At 44.4% G+C, this 7,018-nt stretch overlaps 1 long non-coding RNA gene across 1 annotated transcript; it reads right to left on the bottom strand.

Annotated features, from left to right (window-relative positions):
- Nucleotides 1–2,556: 2,556 nt before the first annotated feature.
- On the bottom strand, nucleotides 2,557–4,488 carry LOC128461547 (uncharacterized). The gene is made up of 4 exons (XR_008342277.1): nucleotides 4,032–4,488; nucleotides 3,817–3,949; nucleotides 3,435–3,541; nucleotides 2,557–3,164 (listed from the first exon to the last, which is right to left on the bottom strand). It is a non-coding gene; the product is annotated as an uncharacterized LOC128461547 (long non-coding RNA).
- Nucleotides 4,489–7,018: the final 2,530 nt, after the last annotated feature.

Below are 7,018 nucleotides of genomic sequence, written 5' to 3'. Positions count from 1 at the left end.
CTTCTCACTGCCCTGCCCCCGACACACACACACACAGACACACACACACACACACACACACACATCTTAAATCTCCCCTTAGCATATTTAAGGTTGTTAAAATCATTTTAAGTCACTGTCCTACACATATATTTCTGTATCTGTTTGTTGTGTTTCTTCATTGAAGCAACAATTTTCAAACTACTACACCTTCTGATAAAGATGTACATTATTTAAATACATGCATTAGATATGTGTGTATACACACATATCTACACTTAAAATATGCGCTGCTGTACTCTCAAGCCCCGATGAGAGACCAGCTAGCCGCTGAGAGCTAGTTCGATTTGACGGTTCTCGACGTCTCAGTCCGGTTGTTGTCACGCCCTCACTCCCGGAACCCCTCACCCAGACCCGGGTCTGTCCGGGTTCCCCTCCGCGTGGACTGACGGCCCGTGTGCGGACATGAAGCCCCGAGCAGGGGAGGCTTAGCTCCGGACTGCTTCGTTCAGCTGCTAACAACATCGCTGTGCTGCGTCCAGGGTAACTCGGATATCCCGACCTCATACCACATAGCGAACATAAAATAGTTTTCATCGATGAACAGACACACACACACACACACACAGACAAAGGGATCGTGGAGGGGCTACAGCTTTGGAGGCTAACACTGCTGCAACGTTTGCGGCGAAATGCACTTAAAACCCCAGGTATGAGTCTATTTTAAAGCGAGCGACGGAGGCGGCAACGAGCTGCTGGTGACCAGCACCGGTTCGTGCCGCTCGGGCTGCGTGGAGCAAATCTGTACGGGCCACAAAAGTTATAAAAAGGTCTCCCCCCCCCCCCCCTCCTCCTCCTCCGCTCCGCCGCCGGGGCATCACAGGAGAGGCTACCGGCTGCAGCCGGAGACCGGGGTCCTGGAACACGTTCCGATGCTATTTTCTAACAAAGCTCCACAAACAGCTGTTTTAAGTTATACCTGCTGTTTCAACCGGGGACACACACAGAAGCAACGACTCGGGTTAGACTCCCGGCCAGAAGCGAGCCGCAGTCATGGGTCCAGCAACCCGACATCCCCTAACGAGCCCCGAGCTGAGGAGGGGGCTTTGGCATGTGACTTACCCCGACCGCAGGCTCTGCTTCTCGGCCAGATCTCTGCTGCTTCCCGGATGGGCTGCCACATGCAATACTGCTGTAAAAACTTGCACAAGCAGCCATTTGAAGCAACTTTAAACACAAACTAACAGCAAGCTAGCGTTAGCTCCCTGCTGCTAACCGGAAACAAACACCGACAGATCCAGAGCTGCTGACATGGAGCCAGCATCCCGACGACATCACCCAGCGAGCCCGAGCTGAGGAGGGGGCTTGGGCTCGTGACTTACCCCGACCGCAGGCTCTGCTTCTCGGCCAGATCCCAGCCTCTCAACCCGCTCACCGGCTGGTTAGCGTCCCCCCTCGGCTAGCTTCCCAGCTAACACCCGCCGCCTCGAGCTGAGGAGGGTGCTGTGGCTCATAACGTAACCCGGTCTCCTCCTCCACCAGATCTCCGCCTCCGGGGGGGGGGGGCTATGCCATGTAGACCGACTGTGACGTCAATTCTGGTCGTATTCCCATTCGACGCACTCTATCGTATAGTTTCTTACATAGAGGAACCACAACAAATTGCGGGAGTTGTTTTTTTCCAGAGTTTTTGGGACGGTAGACATGCCAGATACCCACATTAACGTGTAGAAGCGCTACAAAAGTGGATTTTTCATAATATGTCCCCTTTAAGGCTTGGCGCTGCGCTTAAGTGTCGCTTTGGCGTCGCTCCAGCATCTGGTGTGAACCCGGCGTTAGTAAATAACTCACAATGCGTCGCTTAACATACGTCACATACTACGTTGCTCTGATTGGTTGTAGGTTTATCCAATAGAGCGAAGAGGCATTTTATTTCCTGGTTCGGTTGAAACACACCCCATAATCACAGCCCAATGGCGCGGTCTCAGACTCACATTCTGACTAGAATTGTGAGTATGACAACGTCAGGCTACTGTTCCACAACTTGGGACCATAATTCACAAAAGATATATTTCTTATATCTTCTTGGGTTAGGAGTCACAGATGCTAACAATGAAAGGTTTCAAAGCCTTGTGCCAGAAGATACAAAAATATTAATTAAAATGTCCAAAAAGCAAAACTGTCAGGCATTTGAAACATTTATCATGAATTATTAATACAAGCAGACATCTTATAATGTCATTGAATGGTTGTATTAGAATATATTGTTGCAGAGACACATTTTAATACCATTGCTCATCTCACTGATACTTTATCTCTCTGCAATAAGAAGTAGGGCTCAGTGAATACTGACTTTCAAATAAGTGAAGCAAGATGAAAACTTATTTAATTTATCTTTCATGTTACAACACAAAATCAACCATCTGTGTTTTTAAATGGCAAACAACTGATTATATGAGGACCAACCAACTGTCCAGAGAGAGGCATGAAGTGTGTGTGTGTGTGTGTGTATGTGTCTATACACAGTTCTTTAGAACTCGGACACGACATTATTCATTGTATTAACTTTGGGTGGAGCTGGTGCTGTGATGACACGCTTGAGATAACAGCGTAGCCTTGGTCACAAAATCTAAAAAAACAAGATTAAACACCATGTAGACAACACCAGATAGTTGATCTGATAGGAAGTTAACAAGTCTACTTAGGAGCAGGGCCTAACCTTAACCACACCTGCAATCACCTGGCATGACTAAATATACTTGATCAACCCATAATGCTCTGTTTATCTTCCCTTCCCTTCATCCTTCCCTCATTCCTTCATCCTCTCTTTCCTCCCTCCCTCATCTCCTATCTTCACCTCAACCTCTTCCCTCAATGTCCATTCATTATTTCCTCAACATCCAATTTATCAATTTCCATTCAAACCTTTCAATCACATATTGTTAGGGCATGGTCCTTTCTAGTGAAGATCAAGTTAAATGTTTCATGATTTATCTGTGTGAACTTACTTGCTGGTTCATGATTTTGTTGACATGAATGAACACTGTACCTGAATATAACTGAGTATAAATGGCAAAGTGGATCTGTAGTGCAGGTCCTCTGACACGTTTCTGGATCATCCATCGACTCAAATCGAAGGTCAGAACCTTGGAAACTAACTCCTTCATTAGACACTCGAAGCCGACCTGTCAGCAGAGAGGGAGAGGGTCAGACTCCCCCTGCTAGCCAAAGCACACACGTACTACTCTAACAAGTATTACATAAAGATGTAAATGTCACTTATCTACACATGTTGCAAAACGTCAGAGACTCAGTTCATTATTGATATTTGCTGGATTTATAATGAGTGAAAGTTTCATTTCTTCATAAACTTGTGTGTAAAACAGTTTAGAGTCAGTGTTTGTGATGGTCCACAAACAGTGTGTCCAGTCTCAGTGTTGGTTCGTGATACATACTGTTATCCATCTGGCAGAGCTGCACCGGTATCCCAGATGTGACTCCCATTTTGGCTCTAGTCACCGTTACAGATGGATTTCCCTTCAAGTAACATTGGAAGTCATCACTGCATAAAAAATAAGTTTAGACAGTTAAGACAAAACCAAGCAGATGAACATATTTAGCTAATTTGCGGAACAAAATGTTCAACCCTCTATAGGATTATCAAGATATTGTCCCAGGAACAACAAATAAGGTGATATATATATATATATCTATATATATATATATAGATATATATAGAGACAATACATACAGTTACTTCACACTTTCTAATGTTGAATGTATTTCTGTTTGCCACATGAGGATTTCAAGTTTATTTAAGTGCTTGTTTCACACTACCTGTTATAAGAGAAATATGTATAGCTTGGTTTATCAGTGCACAGAGCCTGACAGTGTTCAGCAGAGGCGGCGGGCAGCTTGTCAATGTTGTGTCCTGGGATGTCAGTGTTTAAGAAAAGCTTTCCCTGGCAAACTGTAAAACACACAAGTAATATAATAAGAAAACATATTGTAAAAGACCTCCAGCAGGATGTTGTGCTTACACTTGTGCATACCTGTTCCAAAGTATTGAGTCATTTGCAGTTTGTGGGAGAATCCAGATACTGCTCCAACCTCTCTCTTTATAACAGGAGTCCTCGGTACTGACCAGCTGTGTTTAAGGTGACATTTGTATCTGGGAAAAAATAAAGAAAAAACAGGATCATTTAATGTTAGAACCGGCGATGTTCTGATGCCAGAGATCCTCCCTTCTCATTGGATGGATTCACTGAATTCACTCATCATAAGGAAAAATACGAAGCCTGTGAAGTCGCATAATGTCTGTTGCTCTAACCCAGGGGTGTCCAAACTACGGCCCGCAATCATCTGCAGCCCGCCATCCATTTTTTAATGGCCCGCATCAATGTCTAAAAATATAATATATTAAAAAAAATACATAATAAATTTTAAAAAAATACAAAAAATACAAAAATTTGAAACTAACAATTTAGTAGCACTTAAATGGCACTTACTTATACCACTTTGTTTTGCTTTATTTTTGAAGGAATTGTAATTTCTTGATTCTTGTTGTTCAGGGTTTGTACCCTCGGGGTTGATGCACTTTGTTAGGATTTGTGGAGTGAGATGGACCCAGATGCACCTACTCCACTGTCTAAGTGCCCCTGAGCAATGCACCTCACTCCCCCAACATCTGCTCCCCGGGCGCCGTGCATGGCTGCCCACTGCTCTGTGTGTCCTGCTTAGACTGCATCATTTTGATTGTAGACTTCGAATTATTCATTGGTGGGACATCGCTTAAAACAACATGATTCGATAATTTTCTGTCTCTGTATCAATGCAAAGTTGTCCACGCCGCGATGCAGCTATGAATCAAGCAATGTCCACAGCTCTAGTGCTCAGCACTGTGCAGGAGACGTGGAGGGAGGGAGGGTAGAGACGATCTCCCGAACTGATATTGATTGTTAATTCAATCAATGTATTTGTTTGACAGAGAAGCAGTGCACGAACAGAAGTACAGTTTCCTTTATTAAAAAAAGCATCCCAAAAAAAGGGACAAAGGAAAAAAGGTCAGGGGCTCAAGCCCCCTTTGATGTGCATGTGTGCATGTGCCTGCTCACCTACATCAATATCATTCTGTTTGATGTTTGTGTGTGAAGGCACGTCAACAAACAACTACCTATGTGACAACAACCACCGCACTACTCACTGCCACAGCAGACAACAGGTTGACAAACTGAGGAGAAATAGGCACATCTAACTCCTCAGTATCAATAAAACTGTACAAAATCATTACAATGCTTAAACATGGCCTGGGTCACAGCACAAGCCAAAGACACCTGAGGATACTTTTTAACCAATCTGTCCAGACGCTCTGTCACCATCGGGACGGCTGAAGCCAAACCCAACTCTTCTGAATCGGTTGAGTTAGGATTGTTGTCAGGTTGTGAGGCCATGCAGGGCGTGGCTCCCAAATCAGAAGAGGGGGCTTCCAGCATGTGGTCTGCTGGTTTTGCACGTTCTGTTTATTGTGTAGTTTGGTGTTAATAAATCCCATGGTTCGGGCTGTTTTAAAGGCTTCTTGTTGTCGATTTGTGTCAATGATGGTCATTTAAACAAGCTTATTAACAAAACAAAGGAGAAAGAATGTTAAATTGCCCATATATTACATCTTTCCAAGATTTCATTTGAGTTATTGGTAACCCTAAGATGATATTTCAGTGATTCAAATTCGAAAAAAAATTGCAGCAATGTATATTTCCATGTCCTCTCTTCTGCCTCTCTCTGGCTAAATAGAACAGGCTGTTTTTCCTGCCTCTTTAATTATTTATGAGGCCTTCCTCTTTTTGGCTGACTGCACTTTGAGTGACACGCGACCAGGCCTATCACCGGTGTTGGGACATGGTTTTTGTGCAAACCACAGGCCTCCTTTCAGTCAAACTTGAAACAAACATGCCGCATGTGCTGGAGTGGACTCAATCCCCCAAGATGCCACAGGTTCCATTGATCTTAGAAAGTCAAGGAACTCTGTCTCCCAGAGGATGTAACAGGATGCTGCATGTCCTGGGGTCTGGACAATGTCCCACAAAGGTGTCAAGAACCACCAGGGCCAACTCCAATTGGTCACTCTGGTCCAAGACCTGTGAGGTCACCGGGGCCAATATAAGGAGAGGTCTCCCCAAAATCGTTCTCTCCTCTCTCATCCCTCCAAGGACGGAAGGCTGCTACAGCCTCTCTCTCCACAATCCTTCGATGGCCAGCAGGCTGTCCAGCCTCTCTTCTCCTACATCGCCAAGGGGGGCGCCTGGCTGATCCAGCTTCCCTCTATTCTATCTATTCTATCCAACCCACAACCAGAGGTCAGAGTTGCAGCTCCCAGCTCATCTTCAAGGACATCTCCTCGCCCTTCAAGCTCTACAAAACTCTTCGTAGCGATGTCCTGCAGGAAAACTTCAACCAGCATCTGAACACACGGCTCGACAGAATCGCGAATGCAGAACTCTACGACCACAAAGCCAGGAGACGTCACAGAACTGCAAACTGAACAGCAACTTTCTTTTCCTCTTTCCCTCGGACTGGTAACATAATCTGGGCTTAATAATTATACGTTATGTTAAGCAAGACTGTTTACTCAATTCTGTGTGTTTACAAGTTTCATATATGCTGTGACGTTGTAGGTATAAGTTAAATGAAGGTTAATGCTAGTTATGCTTGCCACAGGCTTTGTCCCTGACTCTAGCATTATCTGATTAACATCCACACAGACACGCATAGCATCTCACCTAGTTAAACCTTCACCCTCAGCCGTAAAGCAACGGCTGTAAAGCAACCTCAGAAGAAGGGGGGGGGGGCTCTTATCTTAGGGACCATTTTTTTAAGCATGCTAATTTACATTCACACACACACACACACTCACACACCTCCTTGTTAGTTAGTTTGATTGTTTAGTAATTTGTGTTTTTATACTTTATTATGTTCATACTAAATGTTCTTCTTTCACAAATGTTCTGTCATTAATATTGCATAAGTGAATTTTGCCAACCGT

Source organism: Pleuronectes platessa, chromosome 18 (assembly GCF_947347685.1).
Source record: "Pleuronectes platessa chromosome 18, fPlePla1.1, whole genome shotgun sequence".
Taxonomy (NCBI): domain Eukaryota; kingdom Metazoa; phylum Chordata; class Actinopteri; order Pleuronectiformes; family Pleuronectidae; genus Pleuronectes; species Pleuronectes platessa.
The sequence above is the reverse complement of the archived record's forward strand: the minus strand, read 5'-3'. Positions and strand labels throughout refer to the sequence as shown.